The sequence below is a fragment of the Brassica rapa genome, chromosome A03, assembly GCF_000309985.2.
Source record: "Brassica rapa cultivar Chiifu-401-42 chromosome A03, CAAS_Brap_v3.01, whole genome shotgun sequence".
NCBI lineage: Eukaryota > Viridiplantae > Streptophyta > Magnoliopsida > Brassicales > Brassicaceae > Brassica > Brassica rapa.
In genome coordinates, this window is record NC_024797.2 from 26,348,895 (window position 1) to 26,357,109 (window position 8,215).

The 8,215-nt window shown below is 31.8% G+C and overlaps 1 pseudogene; it reads left to right on the plus strand.

Moving 5' to 3' along the window:
* Positions 1 to 4,385: 4,385 nt before the first annotated feature.
* On the plus strand, positions 4,386 to 7,935 carry LOC103861408 (annotated as a pseudogene).
* Positions 7,936 to 8,215: the final 280 nt, after the last annotated feature.

An 8,215-nucleotide genomic window follows, 5' to 3' on the forward strand; every position in this document is an offset into this window, starting at 1 on the left:
TAAATATATGTCATTTTAAAAATATTGTAAAGAGTACCATAAAATAAAAATGTAAAGTTACTTATATATCTAGTTATTTTTCCTTAATGACAAACTGAAATGTAAAACTTACAAAATTTATCGATCTATTTACGAAAATGTAAACTTTTTTGTTGCGGTCGAATTCGTATATACGTGTACTTTTGAAACAAGGGTTTTTGCTTATAAGTTGTAGTTTTGCAGCTATCCGAGAAGAAGAAGAAGACGTGAAACAAGAATTTAATTTTGGTGTGTGTGGGTGAATAAACATGATGGATCCTATTCTACTCCTATTGATCGTAACAGTCTCTGCGTTGGCCATATGCATATCAATTTTTGTATGGGTTTGCTGTTGCTCCGACAAAACACCAGTTCTGCCTCTTTAACCAAATTAACAACCATTGGACTGGACTCTATTATAGTCCGTAACTATGTTTCTATTCTATCTTCGATTTTACTTTTGGTTTTCTCTTTATGAATTATTTATGAACTTTTAGATTAGTAACCTATATAGCATAAGCAGATTGTTTATGAGATGGTGCGATATTTATCAGTAATGTTTTATTTATTTTGGTTTACTAATAATATTGTAACTTTATATATTTAATTACTATTTGAAAGATTTTGTCATACTTTTTAGCGTTGTTACTTTACATGATTATTAGAGTATACAAGATGATATATATATTTAATGTCAAGGACGTTATCCACAAAAGAAATTTTGTATGTCGATTTGTTATTCTAACGTCTTTCAGTTTTGACTTTTGAGTTTATATTTATAATGGTGACGCTCTGCCACTGACGCATAGATCATAACGAAAGTGTGGAGACCGTTTGACGGTGATACAAACTAGGGATTAAAAAGACTTTGTAGCCGTATATGCTCTCCATGTTGTCGAAATACCCAGGGAAACAAACTTATTAAGAAAAAGCCACATGAAGCCATATGGTGCCACAAGAATTTTGTAGTATGTATGTTAATTAAGCAAAAAACTTGCAGTAGATTTTACACTTGCAAGTTAATGTAACTTGGCATAAAAATATGTTTATTACAGCTCATACAAGCAAATATGTTAATTAGGACAGCTCTAACAGGTAATATGTAGTATGTATGTTAATTAAGTTGCAGTAGATGTTACACTTACACATTAATGTAACTTGGCGTAAAATTATGAAGTACTATATTTTTGCAATATAGTAATCGAAAAAATTCCCTAAATACAAGGCGCTTCTCCAATATTCGATGCAATTAACATTTAAGATCTATTTGACCTCATCAACTTCATTATTTTTGAAATACTAATAACTAGTTGGTGTTCATAATTTGTTTTTCTTTTCTTTCATTTTTGTCAGTTCTTGTAACATATAACCCAAAAGGGAACAAAATACTTTTTAGTTCTGTTTGATACGGTTTGGTTCATATTCGATCTTTTAAAATATATTTTGTTGCCCACAAAACGAAAATATGTGTTTTAAACTTAAAAAGAAAATATGTTTCTAAAGGAAATTCCTATTTCGATTAGTTTCTCTATTTTTTAGCCCGTTTTGGTTGCAATATTTTTAAAATATAGTAAAAACATACACGTTTACTTTGCATTCATTCCTACTACAAACAAAAAAGCGACCGATTTTCCTCTTCTTCTCTTCTCTTACTACACGGTATGTCTTCTCGCTCCAACATACATAGTCTAAAAAGCGACTAATAAAATGTCAACGATTACTAGATTATTAGATAGTTTGTTTGTTTGTTTGTATTTAGATTTGTAAAATTTAAAAGAGATTTTACGCTATTTATTTGATAGGCATTGCCAATGAATAATTCAAGATCCAATGTAGGATCTGATCCATAGTCACGAGTTTAAATAATTCAAGATCCAATTCATTTGCGTTGAAATATAAAATTGTAACTTTGTAATCAAGGAAACCCACGTTCGAATAAATTGAGCTTCGAGAAAAAAGAATTATTTCTCCTCTCTATCCACTGTAATAACCCACGTGAAATTTCAAATTTATAGAATAATGTGGAAATTCATCGTCTCACAAGATAATTCGTTGTTTTTTTTTTTTTTTTTTTTTTTTTTTTGATAACTCTGGTATCTGGTCAGCCACATTCTCAACTATCCCCCCGAAAGGGGTCCAGCGCCCCAACGGAAGGGATGTTAAATCCGTTGTGGCCAAGACTCGAACTCGGGTGGCGGGCAGTACAGCTGTACCTCCTTTACCACCAAGCTACGAGCGCTTGGTTGATAATTCGTTGTTATCTCTTGGAACTCCAACAACGTAGACGGTTCTATACGTAACAAATAAAAAATGGTCAATTTTGAAAAAAAAAAGAAAAAAGAATAATTTCTATCGCAAATTTATTACTAGCTATACGACTATATATATATAAAAGTCCTTTTTGATCCAAAAAAAATCCGTAATGATAAACTGTTCAGAAGAATTACAAAAATTCGCCACAACTGATTCGACATGCAGACAATAAATATCATGCATAGTTTGATGCGAATATAAATATCTCAGAAAAGACACACCAATATACTAACTGATCTTGCAAAATATATGTTTAGTAAATGGATCATAGATTCCAGAAGCATAGAATAGTATATATAGTTAGGTATAGCTAAATGGATCTGGGAAGAACAATTTTTGGAGTTGAGAAACAAAAAATGGCAACTGTCTTCTTTGCACTCAAACTAAAAACAGTAATCTAGTCTATGGAAAACATGCTTTAAAACACGATTTTTCAAATTTTGGAACAGATTGCAAGAATGTCATTTCAATAATACATGATTCAAAGATATGGCCGAACTTGTCAACGGAGTTAGGAGAGGTACCAGCTCTTCAACAAAATTTTACGCTTCAAAATCTCACACATACCAATACCAAAGGAGCAAAATCGGATGCATATGATTTAGTCAAGACTGCTCGTGGTTTTTATAGAAATTTAATTTTTGTTTATTGTTTTATTTTGGTCAGGATTCTTACACTACTTCTAACTTGAAAACTTGAATAATAGAATAACCTTTGGATATTAAAAAAAAAAAAACATAATGCACCATTTTTACTATTTTTTTAATCGACCCTTATAAAGATTCTGATAGATAGTTCATTAATGCTTCTATGTAAGAAGTCGATTTTTTTAAAGTAATATATACTTTCTAAGACTAATGGAAGCAAGTTTATAGCAACGTTTTAACATAATATTTGAATCGTGATTTCATATATAAATTATAGATGACATTCAAGTTAGGTTTTATTTAAATAATTTTATCGGTTAATCAATAAAATCACACAATTTTTTAATTCAAGTTTTTGTATATTCATCCAATTGATCCGACGGAAGAAAAAAAGCTCTTTTGAATACTACTTACTAGGTGTTTTGCCCGCACTTGCGGGCTTAATAATTTTATAAAATTTTGTAAAAAAATATATTATCAATTCAAAAATTTTGAATAAGTTATTTTCATGCTTTTTAAATATTTAATAACTAATCTAACATTAAATTATCTATATACGCTAAAGTTTTTTATTTTAATAAAATATCTATAATTATGTAAAATAATCCTCAAAATATTTATATATACATAAAACTATATACATGAATTTATATTTATTTTAATATAATAAAGTAAAAGATAGAAGATTTATGGGGTTTTAACGTTAAACCCCTCAACTAAATTTGTTTTATATTGACATGTAATAAAAATTATCTAAAATTATCTATTAAAATTAATAATTGAGTATAAAATATGATTAATATTTTTTTGAATAATATTAGGTTATATGTTTTCTGTGTGTTTTTAGTTTTAAATTTTTAGTATTTAAATTTTTTATTAAAATATGTTTTCGGATAACAACACAAAATATATAGGAATTATCTTTTATTTTAAAATATATCTTTCAGATTTTGGATAAGTTTTTTTATTATTAATAATAACTTATCTAACCAAATAATTTTAAATTCGTTTTTATATTTTAGTTAATTTAGAGATTTTATTCATTAAGGGTATACACGATATTAACCACTCTAATTTTTACCGTGAAAGCTCGATTCCAAAAATTTATATGTTTTCTGTGTGTTTTTAGTTTTAAATTTTTAGTATTTAAATTTTTTATTAAAATATGTTTTCGGATAACAACACAAAATATATAGGAATTATCTTTTATTTTAAAATATATCTTTCAGATTTTGGATAAGTTTTTTTATTATTAATAATAACTTATCTAACCAAATAATTTTAAATTCGTTTTTATATTTTAGTTAATTTAGAGATTTTATTCATTAAGGGTATACACGATATTAACCACTCTAACTTTTAACGTGAGAGTTCGATTCTAAAAATTTACTTCGCAAATAATAGTATATATATATAGATTATTTTTTTGACATCTTTAAATTTGTTTTCTTGTAATAAAATTTGGATTTTATTTTGAACGATTGACAAAAAGAAAAAGAGAAAGAAACAGACGTGACAGATATTCTCAAAAAAAAAAAGTGTTCTTATTGTCCCCATACCAAACCTCTTTTGCTTATGACCTGGATTCGGGCACCTCTAAGTTTAGATATGCACGATGATGTTCAACCAACCACTGAATGAAGGAAATTTACATATACGATGATCATACATTTTCTAAATTAGTGTTACAGTCGATATGACTTGACGGTTGGATTTGGACATATTTTTTTGTGTATTCAGTTGGGTCTTACAACTAATATGATGATAAATCGCCGTATAATGACAATGTCTTTATCACCTTGACAGTTGGGTCTTACAACTGATATAGTGATAAATCGCCGGATAGATATATGATGTTGATATTTTGAAGTCGTGTACATTCTCATATACTACCACACATGACTTTGCATGCATGATATTTCAGCAATAAGGATATTTACTCGAGACCTCTCGCACCCTAAGCGAGAATCACACCCTTACTCGGAAGTACTAAGATAATGGACTAAGATTTTGGTTGCATGCTTTGCTCTGCGCTCCTTTAGAATCCAGAGACCATTTGTTTTTCAGATGCCCTTACTCTGAAGAAATTTGGAGGAATTTAACAGAAACCTCTCTGCGTATTCATTATACAAACGACTGCTGTGATGTCTTATAGCTTTGGCCTTTGGTGGAAGGAAAATTTTGAGGTAAAACAACCGCATTCCTCGTTAGGTATGTGTTTCAAGCAGGGAGTCACGCCATTTGGAAGGAAAGACATGGGAACCGGTGTTCAAAAATAAATACAGGCTCGTATAAACTCTCTCCTGGCTATGGGCAAGGAAAATACAGGGTCGTTGGTTCAAATCAAGATGAGTGATACTTATTCTGTTCTTTAAGTGCAAAAATTCTCAAACACTATAAAAGAATGTCACAGCTACAAAAGGTTTTTTTTTTATAGTAAATTTTACATTCATAAAGAGCAAAGAATGTTAAAATTTTTGATCGAGTAAATAAATATCTTATTGCTGAAAGATGGATTAATTTTTCTAATTATTTTGATAAAGATTTGGAAATTGAATTTTGATTCTGTTATTCATATCTATATGTTAATCAGCAGAAACACATAAACGTTTGAACGTAATGGTTTTTTTCTGTAAGACGGAATAGCAGTCCTATCTCTTGTAGTTAATATTCGTTCTTCAAATATTTTATAATAATAATATTCGTAATCACATTAATTGATCGGAGAAACCCCACGTTCTAAAGCGTAGAGATTCGACATACATGATTTACTATTTACTCTTCTCTATATTCATTTGCATAGACATCACATTAACAACATGTTTTATAAAAAAAATGTGAAATATGTGGAAACTTTTACTATATAAACCCTCTCCTGGCGATGAGAGTAATCACCACAACACAACAATCTAATCCAGAGAAAAGACACTAAACGCAAGAGATATGGCAAACAACAGCTGCATTGGGTGGAAGTTCAGCGGCAGCGAGGCGGCCAAGGAAGCCTCAGCTGCTTCCCTAACCACTTACACCTCAAAACTCTTTGCCCTGTGCGATCCTCAGGGAAAGCCCATTTTGCCTCCTCGAGGTGAAACCGCCGAGACTTGCCATACCGCTGAAAAGGCTGTTGTTAAAGCCGTCCTCTGCGGTACTGGTAACGCTTATGCTCCCGGTAAAGGTCTTCCCGCGGCAAAATGGTAATATATACTGATATTCATTGAACTATAGATTTACAATTTTTGACATTTTTTTCTGACAAAAACTGTCAATTTTTTGCTATTCCTACTTTCCTAGTGCCGTTGCCGAGTACCTAAACCGTGATGATATTCCGAAGAAACTGACACCAGAAGACGTGTTTATGACCGTTGGGTGCAAACAAGCCATCGAGCTTGCGGTTGACATCTTGGCTAATCCAAAAGCCAACGTCCTGCTTCCAAGCCCGGGCTACCCATGGGACTTTGTTAACTGCATCTTAAAAAAACTTGAGGTCCGCAGATATGAATTCCTCCCTGAAAAGAACTATGAGATCAACTTTGAAAGCGTCCGAAAGCAAGTGGATGAGAACACGTTTGCGATATTTATAACCAACCCTCACAATCCCAATGGAAACATCTACTCTGAAGCTCATCTCAAGCAGGTAATTTACATATAGTCTATTTAGCCGTATTCACATGGTCTTCTTTGATCTATAGTCTTTTGATTGCGCCTATATTAATGAATCTTAGATCGCTTTGCTGGCTCGGGAACTCGGGATAATGGTGGTTTCTGACGAAGTTTTTCGATGGACCGTTTTTGGGAGTAATCCCTTTGTTCCCATGGGGAAATTCTCGTCAATTGTACCCGTGATGACACTTGGGTCCATATCGAAGGGATGGAGTGTCCCCGGATGGCGAACTGGCTGGGTCGCCCTGCACGATCTAGATGGTGTCTTTAAATGCACAAAGGTCAGGTCCATTATGTTTGATCACTCTATAAGAATATACATGATATGTATTTTTACTATATACTACGTATGATATTAAGAGTTAAAATGTTATTAACTTTTCTTGCTCTTATCTTGTTATATATGGACAGGTCTTAGATGCTGCTAAACAATTTCTTGAGATAAATTCTAAACCACCAACTGTTATCCAGGTACATGACTTTCTAGTGTGGACACTGCTTGTAACCATATATACTAACACAATGTTATAGACTTCTCCACTTATTACCAATATTAATTTGTTTATATTTTGGTGCATTTGTCAATTTTATCACGTAGGCGGCTATTCCTACCATCTTGAAGGATACTCCTAAAGATTTCTTCCACAGGAGGCAGATGTTTCTGAAAGATAAAGCGGATTTGGCTTATTCTAAGCTCGCGGACATACCTTCCCTCAAATGCTATTTAAAACCTGAAGCATGCACCTTCCTATGGGTATTATATTCTTACTACATTTTCTTAATACTTCTACCTTTTTATTATTTTGAAAAAATCTGTTAAAGTTTTTGAATCGTCTCGCAGACCCAGCTGGAATTGTCAAGCTTTCTGAACATTAAAGATGATGAAGACTTCTGTGAAAAGCTTGCTACTGAAGAAAACCTCGTCCTTTTACCAGGTATTACTCAATATCACATGCATCACCTATGTATTGATCAACGTTCGGCTCAGCAGTACTCAAGACAAAAATATATATCTTTGTTTATTAGGAATCCACATCTGAAATGCTCTGAGATTTAAAGTAAACATATGTCAATAATTCGTTGGAAACTGAGTTGGAAATCTAAAAAAATTTGTAACATATATGTTGTGTTGGATTGGTTTAGGGATTGGTTTTGGTCTGAGGGGCTGGGCGAGGCATTCTATCGACATGGATACCCAAACTTTGGAGGATGCCTTTAAAAGATTGAAGAGCTTCTGTGACCGCCATTCTGGGTGCTAAGCTTAATTCAGCCACAAGGCGTCAATGGCCTTAACTAAAGGGTCAATGTGTTTCTTTGCTTCAATCTTTTATATTTGCTATGATAATAAATGGGTGTTCTATTGATTTGAGATAAATCATGAACACTTTCGTATTTGTATTTGTATTTGTATTTGTATTTGTATTTGTAACAAATAAAGTTGGTGTACGTATCACCAATCCTGTAATCGTTTCTCATGGACTTTCAATATTTGATGTATTTCTACTTTCAAAAATAAAATTAAGAAATTTCTGTTTCTTTTCATTTCTAAATAATTTGGACTCTGGTGTGAAAATTCC